Source organism: Mytilus trossulus, chromosome 5 (assembly GCF_036588685.1).
Source record: "Mytilus trossulus isolate FHL-02 chromosome 5, PNRI_Mtr1.1.1.hap1, whole genome shotgun sequence".
NCBI lineage: Eukaryota > Metazoa > Mollusca > Bivalvia > Mytilida > Mytilidae > Mytilus > Mytilus trossulus.
This window is the reverse complement of record NC_086377.1, coordinates 825,792-853,181: the sequence shown is the minus strand read 5'-3', so window position 1 is coordinate 853,181 and position 27,390 is coordinate 825,792. Positions and strand designations below refer to the sequence as shown.

At 33.9% G+C, this 27,390-nt stretch overlaps 1 long non-coding RNA gene across 1 annotated transcript; it reads right to left on the bottom strand.

Annotated features, from left to right (window-relative positions):
- Positions 1–570: 570 nt before the first annotated feature.
- Positions 571–17,098, bottom strand: LOC134718440 (uncharacterized). The gene is made up of 3 exons (XR_010107383.1): positions 16,896–17,098; positions 2,471–2,617; positions 571–695 (listed from the first exon to the last, which is right to left on the bottom strand). It is a non-coding gene; the product is annotated as an uncharacterized LOC134718440 (long non-coding RNA).
- Between the last annotated feature and the right edge of the window lie 10,292 nt (positions 17,099–27,390).

Below are 27,390 nucleotides of genomic sequence, written 5' to 3'. Positions count from 1 at the left end.
CCCTTATCCTGGTATAGAATAGTTATCCAGATGTTTTAGTTTAAACATATTTATTTATAGTGGATTGGGAAACAAGTTTTGCAACTTATATTAATCCCTTTCCACTTTGCGGGTGCGAGTGCTGCCTTGTAGCGGCATTAGCCTACTCTTTTTCGAAATCTACAAGGGTGTCTTTAACGTGCAAGAGATGTGGCTCTCTCTTAACACGGGCCAGCCATTTATCGTTCCCGTCCGACGGACTATCATCGTTTCCTCAAGATCATACTCGCAAATGGTGTCAAGGGAGAGCCGAAAATTGAGTTCCTGAAATTTTCATCCCAAACGGGAATCGAACCAGGAACCTTTGTGTTAGTAGTCCGATGCACTAACCACTACACCACGGCTCTCTTGTTTGATGGTGTTATCCCAGTGAAAAGAAGTTATCCTGATTATGGATAATTCCTAGTGAATGCTAATGTTGTCCTGATAAAGAGTAATTGTCCCGATGATTGATAGTGTTATACCAGTGTCAGATAGCCACTGAATTCTGAGTCTTACTTGTGACAGAAAAATCAAGGTGTTAAAACAAGATTACAACTTTTTTGTTTTATTATTTATACAATCTATCAAAGTCAACATTAAAATAAAATGTTCCATTCATCATGTTCATTCTCTATAAAGTTCTGTCTTGACTCTTCCAATTAAAACTCTGCATTCTGAAAAAATAAAGGAAATAAATTTATGATTTAAACATGTTAAAAAATTACTGACTTGCATTATGAATCATCACCAAATATTATACAGATCTGTAGACAATTATAATTAAGAAGTGTGTAAAGTTTTAAGCAATAATCATGAATCTTTTTTTACGATATAGCGTGACATATCATATGATACCCCACTTTTTTTATTTTTTACAAACTATTCAATAACTCTAAAATATTATTTTGAATCAATACCAAAAGGTACATGAAGTATAAGTTTTAAGCAATAATCCTATGATAATCATAAATCTTTTTTAAGATAAGGCATTGAAAAAAAAATGTGACAGGCTTACATAAATAAGGCCGTTAGTTTTCTCATTTGAATTGTTTTACATTGTCATTTAGGGGCCTTTTATAGCTGACTATGCAGTATGGGCTTTGCTCAATGTTGAAGGTAGTAAAGTGACCTATATTTGTTAATTTCTGTGTCATTTTGGTCTCTTGTGGACAGTTGTCTCATTGGCAATCACACCACTTCTTTTTTTTTATATTATAAAATGCATTCGAATAAATCATGTAATGCCGTTATGGAGGGGTATTTGCAAAAAAGACCTGTAAAGGGAAATTTGGTCCCAAGACTGGTATTTTTCGCAAATACCCCTCCATAACACGATATATCTGTTTAATTACACTCAATGTATTTTGATTGAAACTCTCTGTACAGATGAAAGGAATTCTTCTTATTTTGGGGGGCTATAATCCATATTTTCACTTTATACTCTAAATAACAAAATTGTAGTAGACGTGTTGTTTACTGTTTTCGTGATGCCTTTATAAGAGTGGGAACAATTTTGATTGGAAGAGACACCAGAGGGTAATAAAGGGCTGCGCTTTAGCACATGATACGCCCATTGCTCTTTTAACATTTATAAAAATGGAAAGGGAGCTTATGACATAGATATAAACAATCTATCAAAGTTGCATAAAATTTTTTGAAGTGTTAGTTATTGTCCCAAAATTGGAAAATCCCCCCTTTTTTAAGCATAAAAATTCATAACACGGAAAATGTAAAATCTGAAATTTATAAAAAATTGAAAGGGAGCTTACATTAATAGATATAAACAATTCACTTAAGTTTCATGGACATTGGTGAAAGCCTTTTTGAGTTATTGTCCGAAGTGCTAAAAATCCCACTTTTTTTATGAATAAAGCCCCATAAATCCAAAACTTAAAATCTGAAATTTATAAAAATTGAAAGGGAGCTTACATCAATAGATATAAACAATTCACCAAAGTTTCATGGACATTGGTGAAAGCCTTTTTGAGTTATTGTCGGAAGTGTTGAAAATCCCCACTTTTTTATGAATAAAGCCCCATAAATCTTAAACTTAAAATCTGAATTTCAAAAAAAACAAAAGGGAGCTTACGTCAATAGATATATACAATTCCTCAAAGTTTCATGGACATTGGTAAAAGCCTTTTTGAGTTATTGTCCAAAGTGTTAAAAATCCCACTTTTTTTTTAATAAAACCCCATAAACATGATAAATCCAAAACTAAAAATCTGAAATTTATAAAAATTTTAAAAAACCGAAAGGGAGCTTACGTTAATAGACATAAACAATTCACTTAAGTTTCATGGAAATTGGTGAAAGAGTTTTTGAGTTATTGTCCTAAGTGTGGACAACGGATGGACAGACAGACAGACAAGGGTATACCATAATACGTCCCGTCTAAAAGACGACAGGCTTATAAAAAATGAATATATTTAAAAAGGCAAATACTGACCTTAAATCAACCCTGGTACATTGCAGCTCTTCTCTGGAACCAGAAAGGTAAATCACAGGCAGAGATCCAGAATAAAACATACCAGAAGGTGAACCAATTTCTTTGCCATCTTTTTCCTGCGTTGAATCTGGCCATACCAATAAGGGACTACAAATAAATCATAAAATGTACATTGTTAACCTGAGTTGTATCTGGCCATACCAATAAGGGACTACAAATAAATCATAAAATGTACATTGTTAACCTGAGTTGTATCTGGCCATACCAATAAGGGACTACAAATAAATCATAAAATGTACATTGTTAACCTGAGTTGTATCTGGCCATACCAATAAGGGACTACAAATAAATCATAAAATGTACATTGTTAACCTGAGTTGTATCTGGCCATACCAATAAGGGACTACAAATAAATCATAAAATGTACATTGTTAACCTGAGTTGTATCTGGCCATACCAATAAGGGACTACAAATAAATCATAAAATGTACATTGTTAACCTGAGTTGTATCTGGCCATACCAATAAGGGACTACAAATAAATCATAAAATGTACATTGTTAACCTGAGTTGTATCTGGCCATACCAATAAGGGACTACAAATAAATCATAAAATGTACATTGTTAACCTGAGTTGTATCTGGCCATACCAATAAGGGACTACAAATAAATCATAAAATGTACATTGTTAACCTGAGTTGTATCTGGCCATACCAATAAGGGACTACAAATAAATCATACATGTACATTGTTAACCTGAGTTGTATCTGGCCATACCAATAAGGGACTACAAATAAATCATAAAATGTACATTGTTAACCTGAGTTGTATCTGGCCATACCAATAAGGGACTACAAATAAATCATAAAATGTACATTGTTAACCTGAGTTGTATCTGGCCATACCAATAAGGGACTACAAATAAATCATAAAATGTACATTGTTAACCTGAGTTGTATCTGGCCATACCAATAAGGGACTACAAATAAATCATACATGTACATTGTTAACCTGAGTTGAATCTGGCCATACCAATAAGGGACTACAAATAAATCATAAAATGTACATTGTTAACCTGAGTTGTATCTGGCCATACCAATAAGGGACTACAAATAAATCATACATGTACATTGTTAACCTGAGTTGTATCTGGCCATACCAATAAGGGACTACAAATAAATCATAAAATGTACATTGTTAACCTGAGTTGTATCTGGCCATACCAATAAGGGACTACAAATAAATCATACATGTACATTGTTTACCTGAGTTGAATCTGGCCATACCAATAAGGGACTACAAATAAATCATAAAATGTACATTGTTAACCTGAGTTGTATCTGGCCATACCAATAAGGGACTACAAATAAATCATAAAATGTACATTGTTAACCTGAGTTGTATCTGGCCATACCAATAAGGGACTACAAATAAATCATAAAATGTACATTGTTAACCTGAGTTGTATCTGGCCATACCAATAAGGGACTACAAATAAATCATAAAATGTACATTGTTAACCTGAGTTGTATCTGGCCATACCAATAAGGGACTACAAATAAATCATAAAATGTACATTGTTAACCTGAGTTGTATCTGGCCATACCAATAAGGGACTACAAATAAATCATAAAATGTACATTGTTAACCTGAGTTGTATCTGGCCATACCAATAAGGGACTACAAATAAATCATAAAATGTACATTGTTAACCTGAGTTGTATCTGGCCATACCAATAAGGGACTACAAATAAATCATAAAATGTACATTGTTAACCTGCGTTGTATCTGGCCATACCAATTAGGGACTACAAATAAATCATAAAATGTACATTGTTAACCTGAGTTGTATCTGGCCATACCAATAAGGGACTACAAATAAATCATAAAATGTACATTGTTAACCTGAGTTGTATCTGGCCATACCAATAAGGGACTACAAATAAATCATAAAATGTACATTGTTAACCTGAGTTGTATCTGGCCATACCAATAAGGGACTACAAATAAATCATAAAATGTACATTGTTAACCTGAGTTGTATCTGGCCATACCAATAAGGGACTACAAATAAATCATAAAATGTACATTGTTAACCTGAGTTGTATCTGGCCATACCAATAAGGGACTACAAATAAATCATAAAATGTACATTGTTAACCTGAGTTGTATCTGGCCATACCAATAAGGGACTACAAATAAATCATAAAATGTACATTGTTAACCTGAGTTGTATCTGGCCATACCAATAAGGGACTACAAATAAATCATAAAATGTACATTGTTAACCTGAGTTGTATCTGGCCATACCAATAAGGGACTACAAATAAATCATAAAATGTACATTGTTAACCTGAGTTGTATCTGGCCATACCAATAAGGGACTACAAATAAATCATAAAATGTACATTGTTAACCTGAGTTGTATCTGGCCATACCAATAAGGGACTACAAATAAATCATAAAATGTACATTGTTAACCTGAGTTGTATCTGGCCATACCAATAAGGGACTACAAATAAATCATAAAATGTACATTGTTAACCTGAGTTGTATCTGGCCATACCAATAAGGGACTACAAATAAATCATAAAATGTACATTGTTAACCTGAGTTGTATCTGGCCATACCAATAAGGGACTACAAATAAATCATAAAATGTACATTGTTAACCTGAGTTGTATCTGGCCATACCAATAAGGGACTACAAATAAATCAGGAATATATAACATACATGTACATTGTTTACCTGAGTTGTATCTGGCCATACCAATAAGGGACTACAAATAAATCATAAAATGTACATTGTTAACCTGAGTTGTATCTGGCCATACCAATAAGGGACTACAAATAAATCATAAAATGTACATTGTTAACCTGAGTTGTATCTGGCCATACCAATAAGGGACTACAAATAAATCATAAAATGTACATTGTTAACCTGAGTTGTATCTGGCCATACCAATAAGGGACTACAAATAAATCATAAAATGTACATTGTTAACCTGAGTTGTATCTGGCCATACCAATAAGGGACTACAAATAAATCATAAAATGTACATTGTTAACCTGAGTTGAATCTGGCCATACCAATAAGGGACTACAAATAAATCATAAAATGTACATTGTTAACCTGAGTTGTATCTGGCCATACCAATAAGGGACTACAAATAAATCATAAAATGTACATTGTTAACCTGAGTTGTATCTGGCCATACCAATAAGGGACTACAAATAAATCATAAAATGTACATTGTTAACCTGAGTTGTATCTGGCCATACCAATAAGGGACTACAAATAAATCATAAAATGTACATTGTTAACCTGAGTTGTATCTGGCCATACCAATAAGGGACTACAAATAAATCATAAAATGTACATTGTTAACCTGAGTTGTATCTGGCCATACCAATAAGGGACTACAAATAAATCATACATGTACATTGTTAACCTGAGTTGTATCTGGCCATACCAATAAGGGACTACAAATAAATCATAAAATGTACATTGTTAACCTGAGTTGTATCTGGCCATACCAATAAGGGACTACAAATAAATCATAAAATGTACATTGTTAACCTTTGAATCTGGCCATACCAATAAGGGACTACAAATAAATCATAAAATGTACATCGTTAACCTGCGTTGAATCTGGCCATACCAATAAGGGACTACAAATAAATCATACATGTACATTGTTAACCTGAGTTGTATCTGGCCATACCAATAAGGGACTACAAATAAATCATAAAATGTACATTGTTAACCTTTGAATCTGGCCATACCAATAAGGGACTACAAATAAATCATAAAATGTACATTGTTAACCTGAGTTGTATCTGGCCATACCAATAAGGGACTACAAATAAATCATAAAATGTACATTGTTAACCTGAGTTGTATCTGGCCATACCAATAAGGGACTACAAATAAATCATAAAATGTACATTGTTAACCTGAGTTGTATCTGGCCATACCAATAAGGGACTACAAATAAATCATAAAATGTACATTGTTAACCTGAGTTGTATCTGGCCATACCAATAAGGGACTACAAATAAATCATAAAATGTACATTGTTAACCTGAGTTGTATCTGGCCATACCAATAAGGGACTACAAATAAATCATAAAATGTACATTGTTAACCTGAGTTGTATCTGGCCATACCAATAAGGGACTACAAATAAATCATAAAATGTACATTGTTAACCTGAGTTGTATCTGGCCATACCAATAAGGGACTACAAATAAATCATAAAATGTACATTGTTAACCTGAGTTGTATCTGGCCATACCAATAAGGGACTACAAATAAATCATAAAATGTACATTGTTAACCTGAGTTGTATCTGGCCATACCAATAAGGGACTACAAATAAATCATAAAATGTACATTGTTAACCTGAGTTGTATCTGGCCATACCAATAAGGGACTACAAATAAATCATAAAATGTACATTGTTAACCTGAGTTGTATCTGGCCATACCAATAAGGGACTACAAATAAATCATAAAATGTACATTGTTAACCTGAGTTGTATCTGGCCATACCAATAAGGGACTACAAATAAATCATAAAATGTACATTGTTAACCTGAGTTGTATCTGGCCATACCAATAAGGGACTACAAATAAATCAGGAATATATAACATACATGTACATTGTTTACCTGAGTTGTATCTGGCCATACCAATAAGGGACTACAAATAAATCATAAAATGTACATTGTTAACCTGAGTTGTATCTGGCCATACCAATAAGGGACTACAAATAAATCATAAAATGTACATTGTTAACCTGAGTTGTATCTGGCCATACCAATAAGGGACTACAAATAAATCATAAAATGTACATTGTTAACCTGAGTTGTATCTGGCCATACCAATAAGGGACTACAAATAAATCATAAAATGTACATTGTTAACCTGAGTTGTATCTGGCCATACCAATAAGGGACTACAAATAAATCATAAAATGTACATTGTTAACCTGAGTTGAATCTGGCCATACCAATAAGGGACTACAAATAAATCATAAAATGTACATTGTTAACCTGAGTTGTATCTGGCCATACCAATAAGGGACTACAAATAAATCATAAAATGTACATTGTTAACCTGAGTTGTATCTGGCCATACCAATAAGGGACTACAAATAAATCATAAAATGTACATTGTTAACCTGAGTTGTATCTGGCCATACCAATAAGGGACTACAAATAAATCATAAAATGTACATTGTTAACCTGAGTTGTATCTGGCCATACCAATAAGGGACTACAAATAAATCATAAAATGTACATTGTTAACCTGAGTTGTATCTGGCCATACCAATAAGGGACTACAAATAAATCATACATGTACATTGTTAACCTGAGTTGTATCTGGCCATACCAATAAGGGACTACAAATAAATCATAAAATGTACATTGTTAACCTGAGTTGTATCTGGCCATACCAATAAGGGACTACAAATAAATCATAAAATGTACATTGTTAACCTGAGTTGTATCTGGCCATACCAATAAGGGACTACAAATAAATCATAAAATGTACATTGTTAACCTGAGTTGTATCTGGCCATACCAATAAGGGACTACAAATAAATCATAAAATGTACATTGTTAACCTGAGTTGTATCTGGCCATACCAATAAGGGACTACAAATAAATCATACATGTACATTGTTAACCTGAGTTGTATCTGGCCATACCAATAAGGGACTACAAATAAATCATAAAATGTACATTGTTAACCTGAGTTGTATCTGGCCATACCAATAAGGGACTACAAATAAATCATAAAATGTACATTGTTAACCTGAGTTGTATCTGGCCATACCAATAAGGGACTACAAATAAATCATAAAATGTACATTGTTAACCTGAGTTGTATCTGGCCATACCAATAAGGGACTACAAATAAATCATAAAATGTACATTGTTAACCTGAGTTGTATCTGGCCATACCAATAAGGGACTACAAATAAATCATAAAATGTACATTGTTAACCTGAGTTGTATCTGGCCATACCAATAAGGGACTACAAATAAATCATAAAATGTACATTGTTAACCTGAGTTGTATCTGGCCATACCAATAAGGGACTACAAATAAATCATAAAATGTACATTGTTAACCTGAGTTGTATCTGGCCATACCAATAAGGGACTACAAATAAATCATAAAATGTACATTGTTAACCTGAGTTGTATCTGGCCATACCAATAAGGGACTACAAATAAATCATAAAATGTACATTGTTAACCTGAGTTGAATCTGGCCATACCAATAAGGGACTACAAATAAATCATAAAATGTACATTGTTAACCTGAGTTGTATCTGGCCATACCAATAAGGGACTACAAATAAATCAGGAATATATAACATACATGTACATTGTTTACCTGAGTTGTATCTGGCCATACCAATAAGGGACTACAAATAAATCATAAAATGTACATTGTTAACCTGAGTTGTATCTGGCCATACCAATAAGGGACTACAAATAAATCATAAAATGTACATTGTTAACCTGAGTTGAATCTGGCCATACCAATAAGGGACTACAAATAAATCATAAAATGTACATTGTTAACCTGAGTTGTATCTGGCCATACCAATAAGGGACTACAAATAAATCAGGAATATATAACATACATGTACATTGTTTACCCGAGTTGTATCTGGCCATACCAATAAGGGACTACAAATAAATCAGGAATATATAACATACATGTACATTGTTTACCTGAGTTGTATCTGGCCATACCAATAAGGGACTACAAATAAATCATAAAATGTACATTGTTAACCTGAGTTGTATCTGGCCATACCAATAAGGGACTACAAATAAATCAGGAATATATAACATACATGTACATTGTTTACCTGAGTTGTATCTGGCCATACCAATAAGGGACTACAAATAAATCATAAAATGTACATTGTTAACCTGAGTTGTATCTGGCCATACCAATAAGGGACTACAAATAAATCAGGAATATATAACATACATGTACATTGTTTACCTGAGTTGTATCTGGCCATACCAATAAGGGACTACAAATAAATCATAAAATGTACATTGTTAACCTGAGTTGTATCTGGCCATACCAATAAGGGACTACAAATAAATCATAAAATGTACATTGTTAACCTGAGTTGTATCTGGCCATACCAATAAGGGACTACAAATAAATCAGGAATATATAACATACATGTACATTGTTTACCTGAGTTGTATCTGGCCATACCAATAAGGGACTACAAATAAATCATAAAATGTACATTGTTAACCTGAGTTGTATCTGGCCATACCAATAAGGGACTACAAATAAATCATAAAATGTACATTGTTAACCTGAGTTGTATCTGGCCATACCAATAAGGGACTACAAATAAATCATAAAATGTACATTGTTAACCTGAGTTGTATCTGGCCATACCAATAAGGGACTACAAATAAATCATAAAATGTACATTGTTAACCTGAGTTGTATCTGGCCATACCAATAAGGGACTACAAATAAATCATAAAATGTACATTGTTAACCTGAGTTGTATCTGGCCATACCAATAAGGGACTACAAATAAATCATACATGTACATTGTTAACCTGAGTTGTATCTGGCCATACCAATAAGGGACTACAAATAAATCATAAAATGTACATTGTTAACCTGAGTTGTATCTGGCCATACCAATAAGGGACTACAAATAAATCATAAAATGTACATTGTTAACCTGAGTTGTATCTGGCCATACCAATAAGGGACTACAAATAAATCATAAAATGTACATTGTTAACCTGAGTTGTATCTGGCCATACCAATAAGGGACTACAAATAAATCATAAAATGTACATTGTTAACCTGAGTTGTATCTGGCCATACCAATAAGGGACTACAAATAAATCATACATGTACATTGTTAACCTGAGTTGTATCTGGCCATACCAATAAGGGACTACAAATAAATCATAAAATGTACATTGTTAACCTGAGTTGTATCTGGCCATACCAATAAGGGACTACAAATAAATCATAAAATGTACATTGTTAACCTGAGTTGTATCTGGCCATACCAATAAGGGACTACAAATAAATCATAAAATGTACATTGTTAACCTGAGTTGTATCTGGCCATACCAATAAGGGACTACAAATAAATCATAAAATGTACATTGTTAACCTGAGTTGTATCTGGCCATACCAATAAGGGACTACAAATAAATCATAAAATGTACATTGTTAACCTGAGTTGTATCTGGCCATACCAATAAGGGACTACAAATAAATCATAAAATGTACATTGTTAACCTGAGTTGTATCTGGCCATACCAATAAGGGACTACAAATAAATCATAAAATGTACATTGTTAACCTGAGTTGTATCTGGCCATACCAATAAGGGACTACAAATAAATCATAAAATGTACATTGTTAACCTGAGTTGTATCTGGCCATACCAATAAGGGACTACAAATAAATCATAAAATGTACATTGTTAACCTGAGTTGAATCTGGCCATACCAATAAGGGACTACAAATAAATCATAAAATGTACATTGTTAACCTGAGTTGTATCTGGCCATACCAATAAGGGACTACAAATAAATCAGGAATATATAACATACATGTACATTGTTTACCTGAGTTGTATCTGGCCATACCAATAAGGGACTACAAATAAATCATAAAATGTACATTGTTAACCTGAGTTGTATCTGGCCATACCAATAAGGGACTACAAATAAATCATAAAATGTACATTGTTAACCTGAGTTGAATCTGGCCATACCAATAAGGGACTACAAATAAATCATAAAATGTACATTGTTAACCTGAGTTGTATCTGGCCATACCAATAAGGGACTACAAATAAATCAGGAATATATAACATACATGTACATTGTTTACCCGAGTTGTATCTGGCCATACCAATAAGGGACTACAAATAAATCAGGAATATATAACATACATGTACATTGTTTACCTGAGTTGTATCTGGCCATACCAATAAGGGACTACAAATAAATCATAAAATGTACATTGTTAACCTGAGTTGTATCTGGCCATACCAATAAGGGACTACAAATAAATCAGGAATATATAACATACATGTACATTGTTTACCTGAGTTGTATCTGGCCATACCAATAAGGGACTACAAATAAATCATAAAATGTACATTGTTAACCTGAGTTGTATCTGGCCATACCAATAAGGGACTACAAATAAATCAGGAATATATAACATACATGTACATTGTTTACCTGAGTTGTATCTGGCCATACCAATAAGGGACTACAAATAAATCATAAAATGTACATTGTTAACCTGAGTTGTATCTGGCCATACCAATAAGGGACTACAAATAAATCATAAAATGTACATTGTTAACCTGAGTTGTATCTGGCCATACCAATAAGGGACTACAAATAAATCAGGAATATATAACATACATGTACATTGTTTACCTGAGTTGTATCTGGCCATACCAATAAGGGACTACAAATAAATCATAAAATGTACATTGTTAACCTGAGTTGTATCTGGCCATACCAATAAGGGACTACAAATAAATCATAAAATGTACATTGTTAACCTGAGTTGTATCTGGCCATACCAATAAGGGACTACAAATAAATCATAAAATGTACATTGTTAACCTGAGTTGTATCTGGCCATACCAATAAGGGACTACAAATAAATCATAAAATGTACATTGTTAACCTGAGTTGTATCTGGCCATACCAATAAGGGACTACAAATAAATCATAAAATGTACATTGTTAACCTGAGTTGTATCTGGCCATACCAATAAGGGACTACAAATAAATCATAAAATGTACATTGTTAACCTGAGTTGAATCTGGCCATACCAATAAGGGACTACAAATAAATCATAAAATGTACATTGTTAACCTGAGTTGTATCTGGCCATACCAATAAGGGACTACAAATAAATCATAAAATGTACATTGTTAACCTGAGTTGTATCTGGCCATACCAATAAGGGACTACAAATAAATCATAAAATGTACATTGTTAACCTGAGTTGTATCTGGCCATACCAATAAGGGACTACAAATAAATCATAAAATGTACATTGTTAACCTGAGTTGAATCTGGCCATACCAATAAGGGACTACAAATAAATCATAAAATGTACATTGTTAACCTGAGTTGTATCTGGCCATACCAATAAGGGACTACAAATAAATCAGGAATATATAACATACATGTACATTGTTTACCTGAGTTGTATCTGGCCATACCAATAAGGGACTACAAATAAATCATAAAATGTACATTGTTAACCTGAGTTGTATCTGGCCATACCAATAAGGGACTACAAATAAATCATAAAATGTACATTGTTAACCTGAGTTGAATCTGGCCATACCAATAAGGGACTACAAATAAATCATAAAATGTACATTGTTAACCTGAGTTGTATCTGGCCATACCAATAAGGGACTACAAATAAATCAGGAATATATAACATACATGTACATTGTTTACCCGAGTTGTATCTGGCCATACCAATAAGGGACTACAAATAAATCAGGAATATATAACATACATGTACATTGTTTACCTGAGTTGTATCTGGCCATACCAATAAGGGACTACAAATAAATCATAAAATGTACATTGTTAACCTGAGTTGTATCTGGCCATACCAATAAGGGACTACAAATAAATCAGGAATATATAACATACATGTACATTGTTTACCTGAGTTGTATCTGGCCATACCAATAAGGGACTACAAATAAATCATAAAATGTACATTGTTAACCTGAGTTGTATCTGGCCATACCAATAAGGGACTACAAATAAATCAGGAATATATAACATACATGTACATTGTTTACCTGAGTTGTATCTGGCCATACCAATAAGGGACTACAAATAAATCATAAAATGTACATTGTTAACCTGAGTTGTATCTGGCCATACCAATAAGGGACTACAAATAAATCATAAAATGTACATTGTTAACCTGAGTTGTATCTGGCCATACCAATAAGGGACTACAAATAAATCAGGAATATATAACATACATGTACATTGTTTACCTGAGTTGTATCTGGCCATACCAATAAGGGACTACAAATAAATCATAAAATGTACATTGTTAACCTGAGTTGTATCTGGCCATACCAATAAGGGACTACAAATAAATCATAAAATGTACATTGTTAACCTGAGTTGTATCTGGCCATACCAATAAGGGACTACAAATAAATCATAAAATGTACATTGTTAACCTGAGTTGTATCTGGCCATACCAATAAGGGACTACAAATAAATCAGGAATATATAACATACATGTACATTGTTTACCTGAGTTGTATCTGGCCATACCAATAAGGGACTACAAATAAATCATAAAATGTACATTGTTAACCTGAGTTGTATCTGGCCATACCAATAAGGGACTACAAATAAATCATAAAATGTACATTGTTAACCTGAGTTGTATCTGGCCATACCAATAAGGGACTACAAATAAATCATAAAATGTACATTGTTAACCTGAGTTGTATCTGGCCATACCAATAAGGGACTACAAATAAATCATAAAATGTACATTGTTAACCTGAGTTGTATCTGGCCATACCAATAAGGGACTACAAATAAATCATAAAATGTACATTGTTAACCTGAGTTGTATCTGGCCATACCAATAAGGGACTACAAATAAATCATAAAATGTACATTGTTAACCTGAGTTGTATCTGGCCATACCAATAAGGGACTACAAATAAATCATAAAATGTACATTGTTAACCTGAGTTGTATCTGGCCATACCAATAAGGGACTACAAATAAATCATAAAATGTACATTGTTAACCTGAGTTGTATCTGGCCATACCAATAAGGGACTACAAATAAATCATAAAATGTACATTGTTAACCTGAGTTGTATCTGGCCATACCAATAAGGGACTACAAATAAATCATAAAATGTACATTGTTAACCTGAGTTGTATCTGGCCATACCAATAAGGGACTACAAATAAATCATAAAATGTACATTGTTAACCTGAGTTGTATCTGGCCATACCAATAAGGGACTACAAATAAATCATAAAATGTACATTGTTAACCTGAGTTGTATCTGGCCATACCAATAAGGGACTACAAATAAATCATAAAATGTACATTGTTAACCTGAGTTGTATCTGGCCATACCAATAAGGGACTACAAATAAATCATAAAATGTACATTGTTAACCTTTGAATCTGGCCATACCAATAAGGGACTACAAATAAATCATAAAATGTACATCGTTAACCTGCGTTGAATCTGGCCATACCAATAAGGGACTACAAATAAATCATACATGTACATTGTTAACCTGAGTTGTATCTGGCCATACCAATAAGGGACTACAAATAAATCATAAAATGTACATTGTTAACCTTTGAATCTGGCCATACCAATAAGGGACTACAAATAAATCATAAAATGTACATTGTTAACCTGAGTTGTATCTGGCCATACCAATAAGGGACTACAAATAAATCATAAAATGTACATTGTTTACCTGAGTTGTATCTGGCCATACCAATAAGGGACTACAAATAAATCAGGAATATATAACATACATGTACATTGTTTACCTGAGTTGTATCTGGCCATACCAATAAGGGACTACAAATAAATCATACATGTACATTGTTAACCTGAGTTGTATCTGGCCATACCAATAAGGGACTACAAATAAATCAGGAATATATAACATACATGTACATTGTTTACCTGAGTTGTATCTGGCCATACCAATAAGGGACTACAAATAAATCATACATGTACATTGTTAACCTGAGTTGTATCTGGCCATACCAATAAGGGACTACAAATAAATCAGGAATATATAACATACATTTACATTGTTTACCCGAGTTGTATCTGGCCATACCAATAAGGGACTACAAATAAATCAGGAATATATAACATACATTTACATTGTTTACCCGAGTTGTATCTGGCCAACCTTTATTTTCTCATAATAAGACAGTTTTCACAGTGACCCGTCGATTTAAACATTATGACTTTCACTTTCAAATCGACGTCAAGTTATGAGAGAGTTTGAGACTCAAATATGCAAATATTCATATTTTTTTACCTCCTTTATAGGAGATCAATGGTTAACATTTAGAAGCAACCACGTTTTTTTCCTCCTTTACAGGAGATCGGTAGTTAGCATTTAGTTCCGACCACAATAACATTCGGAAGCTCTCGGACATTTAAGTAACTTGCATTGTAAATGAACGAGGTGTTACATTTTGGTCATTTGCACTGTTTTCTCGAGGTCATGTGATAATCTTTGAAAATGAAAGACAAAATGTTAAAATCAAAGAGTTACGCATAGATGCCAACCCCTTTTGACACAATCAGTAACAAACTATCAAATTTTTCGTATTTTTGAAAAGTTTTCAGTAATCATTCATAAACTTGCATTTACCAATAAAAATTACTGACGAGTGGTTGCAAAATGATGTGCACTAAAATTTGTCGTTCAACATGTTGTCTGTAGTATGTATTCCATTCATTAATTGTTCAGATGTTCTAGACTCGTACATTTTCGTTTTGTCAAGATTTAGAGAAAGGGGGAAAGCTACTACATAAAATGCAAGTTTGCCTCTTCGAAAGTCAGTTAGTTTCCAACAATAGGTTGATAACTCCCGAGAAACCGGAAGCATTACATTGGCGTTTTCTAAATACCGGACCAGGACGGAAAAGTAATGATGAAAATCCGCGTTTTATAAAATTGAACGGCGATGACTGGGAATCCGTAACTATTCAAATTTGACCGTAACAGCGTAGTTTTTATTGTAAAATCGGAAAAACTACGGAAAAATCGTAATGGTTGGCATCTATGGTTACTATGAAAACTGTCTAATTATGAGAAAATAATGGTTGGCAGGTAGATGAAACTTACATAAATGAAGAGATAAATGAAAAATAAAGAGATTGAAGCCCGATTTATATAATGCCAAGGCCCTCAGTCGGCTCCAGAAGCCATAAAGCAACGCATCTATTTTGGGTGGGCAAATATCCACTTTTAGATATGGGACAAGCTCTGACGTCCCACGGCCCAGCTTGTCTGGCAAAACAGCCGTCGGACGTCAGAATAATCTCGGACTACATTTGGGGAGGGGGTGTTCCATACCGTTAATTATTCAGTTTTAATATTTCGTATCTGTTACCCATTTTTTATACATATTTGCCACATAATTTAATTTACCATTTCCCGGGATATGATTTCCCATTGATTTAGGATGTGTGACATAATCTCCAACCAAAAATGTCTGACCAAGACAAGAGGCAAGACTACATTTTTGTTTAAACTTGAAAATGTCAAAGCATCTTCCCTATGTTTGACGAGCTAAAATGTACCTGAACTGGCAATTCTACATGGTCTCCTCTCTTAGCCAAAGTTGTGGAGAACTGGCGTTTTACAACCAAACTAAAGAGACGAGGAATCTTCGAAGCCATGGTGTTACGAAAAGTGTCCTTGAAAGGTTGTAAATGAATACTGTTACCCTGGAGTTACGTCGCTTCGCTCTCGTTTGTTTGAAGGTGCGGGAACCAGTTTATCGGTTTGAGACATTTCGTTCCTTTAATACTATTTTCGTACCTAAATCTCTGCAATATGTCGCCCCATTATTGTACCGGGCTTGAAGATTGACCGGGCATATACAATAAATAATAAAATGGTAAAACAGACCAAGGATTTGTATATTGAGATAGTAAGACTATACAATTCATTGAGTAGACGAATAAACCTATATTGTAATATAAAAAGATGGCAAGAAAGAATAAAACTAATAATAATATGATGCCCAGATAAGATTTTAAAGATAATGATAAATATGGAACGCCACAGGTCAGCTCAAGGTCAGCTGTCTTATATAGAACTCTGATATAACTTCATGTTGTTTTATTATTACTTAATGATATTTTGTCTTCACTGAATATGGTTTTGACATTACGTAATGATGTTTTAATATAACTAAATATGGAATAGTCATAAGTTATGCTTAGAATTAAAGTTATAGTTAGCATTGAGTTTCTAGTTGGACTTCGAGTTTGAGTCACATTTAATAAACATTAAAGGCAGAATTCTAGATACAACTTTGAATTTGAGTCACTTCTTGATGTAGAATTTGAGTAAGATTCGACTTTAAGTCTCATTTAGATTAATTAAGATTTCGAGTTGAGATTCGAGCTGTTTTTATATGTCTTTTTGAGTTCGTCGTAATTGAGTTTTCTATTGAGGAACAAGGGCTTTTGCTCGGGCTTCCGAAAAGTGGGCTTCGGGATGTGCGTACTAAATAAACAAGAGTTTAAAGTTAGACATGTTAGATGTGGTGTGATTGCCAATGAGACAACTATCCACCAGAGTTTAGATGCAGTGGATGTAAGAAATCATATATAGGCAACCGTACAGCCTTCAACATTCCGTATAGTCAGCTACAAAAGGCCACCATGCATTTGTGGAAAAAATATCAAACGAAAAAACTAACGGTCTATTTTACAAAAAACAAGAAATATTACACATATGTATACCACGACAACAATTGAACTTCATGCTCCTGACTTGGGACAGAAACACAAAGAAAGTGTGCGTGGCGGAAAAAACAGCACAAAACGAGAAAAAAAATATAAACTAGACAAAGTGATGCCCCCGCACTACACTCATTTAACCGCTTATACCCGAAAAAGGACAAAGTTTATTTCTTCTCCCAAAAGAGGAAAAAGAAAAAAAAGAAAAAACCCTGACCACATGCACTCCTTCATTTCATGTACAAACAGCTAAAAGAGTGATAAATTCCTAGTATTCAAACTGTAGGAGGAATTATCTGGAAACGCCCTACTTATGCAAGTAAAACTGACAAAGTTTAATTTTCTCTCAACAGAGTACATATAAATAAAAATTAAACCCTGACCACATGCAGCACACCTTCAATATATGTACAAACAGGCAGTACAGAAAAAACTTCCTAGGATTCAAACTGTTGGAGGAGTTATGTGGGATAACTATATACCCATAATGGGACGGAAAGACGGACGGACAGAGGTTAAACACTATGCCCCCAACTTTCAGTTGCGGTAAAGTTGCGGTGGCTTAAAAACAGTTTCAATTGGCTGACTCAATAGATTGGTATGACTCGATAATTTAGATCCATCGGGGTGATCTCGGGTTCCTCAGAAAGGTAAGGAGATTCTGCTCAACGTGTGACACCTGTCGTATTTTTCGCGAAATAACAAACCGAGTGATTTGGTTTATTTAGAAGTTCACATTCACTTTACCGCAACTGAAAGTTGAGGGCATAGTGTTTAACCTCTGTCCGTCCGTCTTTCCGTCCCATTATCATATGGGTATATAGTTATTCCGCATAACTCCTCGATCCAACAGTTTGAATCCTAGGAAGTTGTTTCTTTACTGCCTGCTTGTACACAGTACAGGAATTATGGGACAAGTTCAAGACAGACCTTTATTCGAACCTTGACAACCATATACCATCAAAACTCATCCGATCTAAAACCGAGGCAAATCAGAAAAACTGAGTATAACTACATCAACACCACAATCCTAGAAGGGCTAGAAAACAACAACTCAAAACCCTTCTGGAAATATGTAAAATCAAGAAAACAGGACAACATAGGAATAGCACCCCTTTAAAGCAACGGACACCTAATCAATGACAGCAAAGGGAAAGCAGAACTACTGATCAAACAATTCAGTTCAGTATTTACAAGAAATAAAGACAAAACTCTACCAACAACATCAAAACACATAAAAAGCACAATACCTCCTTTATACATAAAAACAAATGGAGTCGAAAAGCTGCTGAAAAAATTGAATACATCCACGGCATCAGGACCAAAAGGCATACCAAACCGAATATTAAAAGAATGCTCAAAACAACTAGCACCTGGACTTACAATGATATTCCTAAAATCCATCAACACTGGTAAATTACCAAAAGACTGGCTACATGCAAATATATCAAGTGTCTTCAAAAAGGGAGATAAACATGCACCAGAAAACTACAGACCAGTATCCTTAACATCTGTACCATGCAAGCTACTGGAACATATTATCTGTAGACATATACTTAAACATCTAGAGAAGCACAGAGTACTTACATCACTAAACCATGGCTTTAAGTCAGGCTATTCCTGTGAAACCCAACTGCTAGTCACACTACATGACTTCATGAAAGCCTATGACGCAGGAAAACAAATTGATGTAGCTATCCTGGACTTCTCCAAAGCGTTTGACACTGTCACAGTGTGCCACACAACAAACTACTGCACAAGATGAATGAATATGGTATAAGAGGACCACTAAAAAATGGTTGGAGATCTTCCTAACCCAAAGGAAAATGATGCTGTCGTAGATGGGGAGGAATCAGAAGGAGCTTCAGTTGACTCCGGTGTACCACAAGGTACAGTACTAGGACCCTTTTTTTTCCTCTGCCAAATTAACGACCTTCCAGATTCAGTACAATCATCTGTCAGACTTTTTGCAGATGACTGCCTCCTGTACAGGAACATAAATAGCCAACATGACCACACACTCCTACAGCGAGACCTCCAAATCCTAGAAGTATGGGCCAAAAACTGGGGCATGCGCTTCAATGCAAAGAAGTGCTATATACTTAGCATCAAGAATAAAAGCCAGAAGATGTACAGCCTAGACGAACGTGTACTACAACAAGTCATACACAACCCATACCTAGGCTTACAAATATCAGAAGACCTAAAATGGACCACGCACATCTCAAATGTAGCCAAGAAAGCCAATTCGACACTCGGCTTTCTAAGAAGAAATCTTCGCACCTGCCCAAAAGAATGCAAAAAGACCGCATACATATAATTAGTAGGATCAGCTATGGAATATGGTGCCATGACCCATATACACAACATGATATACACAACATCATATAAATCAATTGGAAAGAATACAACGCAGAGCAGCTAGATTCATTACAGGCGACTATAGGTCTAGAGAAGAGAAGTCGGTTACCAAAATGCTAGCCGAGTTAGAACTAGACAACCTACAAACGAGAAGAACAAGTCAACGGCTAGTATTTCTGTACAAAGTGGTTGAGGGGTTGGTCCCAGCTATTGTATGTATGTACTCGAGAATCCGCCAATATAGACGCACCCCTTGATTGACTGCAAGGGTACAGCGGATCCATGCACACTCCCTAAGGATTAATGGAGATGTGTCCTTTACAATATTATCCCACCACCAGAACAATCCCCACCCAACACCGCCCAAGGGAGCATGTAGGACACCGGGAAGTCTGTTGTTATGGTGGAGGAAGCCGAAGTACTCGAAGAGAACCACCGGGCCACTCGGTGGAAACAGACAAACCAGAGAGATATCAGAAGATTGATCTCCAGGTCAAAGTAGGGGACAACTTTGACCAACCGAGGCCCCCAAAGTACCCAATCTAGTTTAAACTCCGGTCTGGGTACCAGAGATGTGTGTGAGAGGGTGAAAATTACCCTTCTGATGTACTGATTTTTTAGCACCCCGAGTGAGAATCGAACTCGGGACCTTCAGCACAGTACCCATCGGTCTTAACCACTTGACCACGTACTCACTCGGTATATTAATACCGACGATTTTCTTGTTAAAAGTAAACCTAAGAGGAAAACCAAACCCAAAACATTTGACAATTTTGTAAGTGCCAATACAGTGACAAATTCAATGAAGAACAATACTAAGGCACTGGAAACTATTCCTAGCAACACGGATCCATATAAGAACTCTTTCTTTGTCAAGAACATACTACACTGGCATGGAACCAACTGGAAGACCGTATTGTATGCGCAGAGACAGTTGAGAGCTTCAAGGCTGCTCTCCAACACCACCAATATCCTATATTAACAGTTGTCAAATTAGACCAATCTGTGATCTGTATCCCATGCATAATGGATCCTTTTCTACCTCAGGCATAGATTACCTTAGCTTGGTTCGGCAAAACTTTTAAGAAGTTTGGTCCTCAATGCTCTTCAACTTTGTACTTTATTTCGCCTTTTTAACTTTTTTGGATTCGAGCGTCACTGACGAGTCTTTTTGTAGACGAAACGCGTCTGACGTATATATGTACAAATTACGAGTCAGGTTTTTTTGCTCTAATGTGAATGGACTTTTTTTTCACCCATCTCATTTTTTAACATGGATATTTGTTATAATCAACTATATGGAATCCACGCACAGAATAAAAACAATCTTTTCACAAAACACCAAAGATTGCATTACAAATACATACTCAGGGTTTCTATCGAGCACAAAGTGATGAATTAATCATTAAACAATTTAGATAAGCAAAATAAATATTCAAAATATGTTTTAGAAATAGTCTATAGTTGACGAGCTACCCTCTCGTGTAACAAGATTTATCTCTCCTGAGATTTAAACACATTGAGATTGAGATTGATTTGTTTCCCTTTGATAACAGCCACTTCCAAATCAAGATTTTTCGTTTGATGATTTTTAATTGATTGAAAATAATTTAATAAAGGAAAAGGTTAATACTTTCAATTTCGGGGTCTCACAAAGACTTTTTCACCTTCTTTTCTAATTTTACATTAAAAACCCAAATTTAGATGAAAAGGCTAATTCAATAGGTGTCTCTCTCTCCCGTTGAGTAAAATCCAGAATTTGGTGTCTTCAACGTATACATATAGATACATACAGATACAGATTCGAATAAAAGATGAAGGTATTACGGTAACGACATCTGGTGACATGTTCGTCGTCACATATGAAACAGATCTAGATATTCGAAAATGTTTATTTTTCCATTAGTGAATTCAATTGTTTAAAAGTAATAGATTGATATCGCATATATAATGTATATGTTCAAATGATCATTAACGCTAAAAAAAATTCGGAGCATTCTTATTTTATAGTATTGCTGCTTTGTCGCTTAGTCCGAGCCCCTCCCCCTATTTTCCTGTGACGTAAGTGTGAGTTGATTGAAAGTGTCTCATTTCTTAACAAAAAAAGTATTAGTATTTTGATTTGTGTCGAGCCTGTGACATTAATGTAGCGGCAGTGAGATACAACAACGTCGTCCAAAGTGGCGTCATTTCGGGACCTTTTATAGCTTATACTATGGGGTATGGTTTTGCTCATTGTTGAAAACGATACAGTTTTGTTTTAGTTAAATAAAACCGAATTAAACTGTTTAGAGATGATAAATTTATTACCTCCATGAAGTGTTCTATTGGAGTTTTTCTTCAATATCAAGAAAAAAAATCTACTGAAGGAAATTTTTTTAATTATTTTTTTTACCGATGAATGTACAGCCGATCAACATTACGCTTTTACACTGAAAGCAGCAATATCAGACGATTTACCGATGAATGTACAGCCGATCAACATTACGATGAATGTACAGCCGATCAACATTACGCTTTTACACTGAAAGCAGCTATATCAGACGATTTACCGATGAATGTACAGCCGATCAACATTACGCTTTTACACTAAAGGCAGCAATATCAGACGATATACCGATGAATGTACAGCCGACATACAGTAAGCTTTTACACTGAAAGCAGCAATATCAGACGATTTACCGATGAATGTACAGCCGATCAACATTACGCTTTTACACTGAAAGCAGCAATATCAGACGATTTACCGATGAATGTACAGCCGATCAACATTACGCTTTTACACTGAAAGCAGCAATATCGGACGATTTACCGATGAATGTACAGCCGATCGACATTACGCTTTTACACTAAAGGCAGCAATATCAGACGATATACCGATGAATGTACAGCCGACATACAGTAAGCTTTTACACTGAAAGCAGCAATATCAGACGATTTACCGATGAATGTACAGCCGATCAACATTACGCTTTTACACTGAAGGCAGAAATATCAGACGAGACACAGCGCTCCGTGGACTATTTTACAAATTTATTCTGCTTCTATTTGAGAACTTCGGATCAAATAATAGGACAAAGTGGTTTGGGGATATCCCAATTATGTCCGAAATACTGTAAACTTTTTAGGATTTTATTTTTTTATTATTGTCTGCTGTTCCCCTTTTTCATACCAAATAACCCTGAACAACCACTTGAACTTTAATTTGAAATTTGGCGATACCCATCCAAAGTTCATTTAACAAATTAAATGACATATTGAAATCTGTTGAATTTTTTCTTTTTTTCACATAGTGCATGGTGGCCTTTTGAAGCTGACTATACATAGTGTTGAAGGCTGTACGGTTGCCTATATATGATTTCTTACATCCACTGCATTTAAACTATGGTGTATAGTTGTCTCATTGGCAACCACACCACATCTCACTTTATTTCAACTTCTATGTTGCGTTTTGTAAACTCCAACATTGTTTATTTAGTATCAATGCTAACTAGAACTTTAATTTTAAGAATGACTTGAATTCGAAAACTAACTCAAAGTTTAACTCAAACAGTAACCAGACCTTTAAATTGAACACTAACTAGCCATATATGATAAGATAATGATAACACTAACTAGCCATATATGATAAGATAATGATAACACTTACTAGCCATATATGATAAGATAATGATAACACTAACTAGCCATATATGATAAGATAATGATAACACTTACTAGCCATATATGATAAGATAATGATAACACTAACTAGCCATATATGATAAGATAATGATAATTGTGTCAAAGTGTCACATATTGATCTTACAAATAAATATACAAGTTCAAAACACAAACCAGTTAAAACAAAGATCTATACCCAGATATAGGAAGATGTGGTGTGAGTGCCAATGAGACAACTCTCCATCCAAATAACAATATAAAAATTAAACCATTATAGGTTAAAGTACGGCCTTCAACACGGAGCCTTGGCTCACACCGAACAACAAGCTATAAAGGGCCCCAAAATTACTAGTGTAAAACCATTCAAACGGGAAAACCAACGGTCTAATCTATATAAACAAAATACCAGCCTACATATTAGACTTACGTGACACTACAATAAAACACATGAATTAATGTGCCTGTCCTCAAGTCAGGAGCATGTAATTTATTGGTTGTTGCTGTGTTACATACTTGTTTTTTCATTTATTATTTGGTACATACATTTTGCCGTTATTTTTCTCGTTTGAATTGTTTTACATTTGTCATTTCAGGTCTATTTATAGTGGACTATTCGGAAGAACTTTTCTCATTGTTGAAGGCCATATGGTGCCCTACAGTTGTTAATTTTTGTGTCATTTGGTCCCTTGTAGAGAGATGTCTCATTGACAATCATACCACATCTTCTTTTTTATATTACAACAGATAAATGTGAGATTTTTCTATATTTTATTTTATATATAATAATCTGCAGATAAGTATTAGGTACAATTCACAACATTTAATTAATACAAAAATCCTTCAGGAAAAAATGTGAATATTCAAAACCACAATTATCATAAATACAGGTATTATAAACCCCTAAATATTATAAATAACAGGATAAAATCCCTATATCCATCTACAAATAGACAAAGCCATATCATAATGGGAGAAAATCCCCAAAATCAACAAAGCCACAATCAAGCTCCAGCTTATAATATCAAACTGTTTACAGCAACTTTAATGGCTGAAAACATCTCAGTGAGGGCCCCAGCTAGCAAGGCTAATAACAATTTCGTTAAAACTCCAGTTTGCAAGGCTGAAAACGTCTGAGTGAATGCCCCAGCTAGCAAGGCTGAAAACTTCTCAGTTAATGCTCCAGCTAGCACTGCTGATAACAATTTAGTGAAAACTCCAATTTGCAAGACCGACAACGTCTGAGTGAATGCCTCAGCCAGCAAGGCTGATAACATATCAGTGAATGCCATAGCTAGGAAGGCTGAAAATATCTCAGTGAATGCTCCAGCTAGCACTGCTGATAACAATTTGGTGAAAACTCCAGTTTGCAAGACCGACAACGTCTGAGTGAATGACCCAGCTAACAATGCTGATAATAATTTAGTGAAAACTCCATCTTATAAGGCTCATAACAGCTGCTATGTGAATGTTCCAGCTAGCTATATATATCTATAACATAAAACTGATAACTGTCTAGATATAATAGTCCTAATTATTAATTCATTTGAGGAAAACAAAACTTTTGATTAATTCTATCACACCTATTTCTATGAATATTAAAGAATCCAATATTTGTCTTCAGTAGGCTAATTTTAAGAAGAAAAATAAAATAAAATAATATTTCTTCTCTTACAATGTATTGATGGTGACTTATTGAACACACAAGTAATAAGAATTCTGGGTAATATTTTACATTCACCAAAACTACAACAAGTCCTTGACAGGTGAAATGACCTATGGACCCTAATATCGTTATTTTTGTAGTGAGAAAATCAATAATCAACAATATTCTATAAATATAAACATTGCACACATAGATAAATGTAAATCTATAAAATAATAACCTATTATTATTGTGGTCTTAAAATATTTAACATTATTGCAGTTTATATAAAAAGTGAAACAAGATGGTGTACTGTAAGATCAAAATATATTTGTGATGTTTTTACTATTGTGAGAATTGAGACGCAACAGGTTTCGCCATAAAAAAACTTAATTGCATTCTTAATTTTGTTTGCATTAATTGTAAGCATCATTTCCTTAAATAATTCATCTTATAGTTTGTCAAATGTTCAACAATCACAATAGTAAATACATGTATACATTAATAGTAAATACTTGTATACATTAATTGTACATACATGTACAAAGTAATAGCCAATACATGTTCAAATTAATAGTTAATACATGTACACATAAAACTATTACAAATTAATAGTAAGTACAAGTACAAATTAATAGTCAATACATGTACAAATTAATAGTCAATACATGTACACATTAATAGTGAATACATGTACAAATTAATAGTAAATACATGTAAACATAAATAGTAAATACATGTACACATTAATAGTAAATACACGTACACATTAATAGTAAATACATGTACACATTATTAGTAAATACATGTACACATTAATAGTAAATAACGTGTACACATTAATAGTAAATAACGTGTACAATTGACAGAATACTCTAAAGATCTTCTACAATATAAAATCTAACAGGACTATCATGATTGTGGCACATATTGTACTGATATTTTAACTCTTTAAGATCTTTTGTTTTGCTTTCTGTTATTCTTGTCACAATAGATGAGGATCTGATGGGGGTTCTTTTATATCTTTATTCTTTAATTCTTCAAGATAATATTTTCTATTCTTTGTACTTTTTTGGACTAATTTTTCTATTATATATATTTTGGCCTAAATTTTTGGCCTTATTTTCACTCTTCTTCATATCTTTTTGTCTCTTTTCTCTTTTCTTATATTTTTAGCCTAATTTTCTCTCTTTTTTATATCTTTTTGCCTAATTTTTCTCTTATCTATATTTTGTTTGGACCATTTTTCTCTTATCTATATTTTGTTTGGACCATTTTTCTCTTATCTATATTTTGTTTGGACCATTTTTCTCTTATCTATATTTTGTTTGGACCATTTTTCCCTTATCTATATTTTGTTTGGACCATTTTTCTCTTATCTATATTTTGTTTGGACCATTTTTCTCTTATCTATATTTTATAAAATTGAGAATGGACCATTTCTCTTTTCTTTATATTTGTTTGCCTAATTTACCCTTTTCATTGATATTTTTTGGCCTAATTTTCTGTATTTTATATTTCCTTGGGTTTATTATTCTCTATTCACTATACCCCACCCGACCCCCACAGATGTAGTGTTAAACAACATACAACCAATCAAACAAACTTGTATTAAAAAAGATTTAAAGTTAAACAAACTTAACAAATACTAACAAAAAT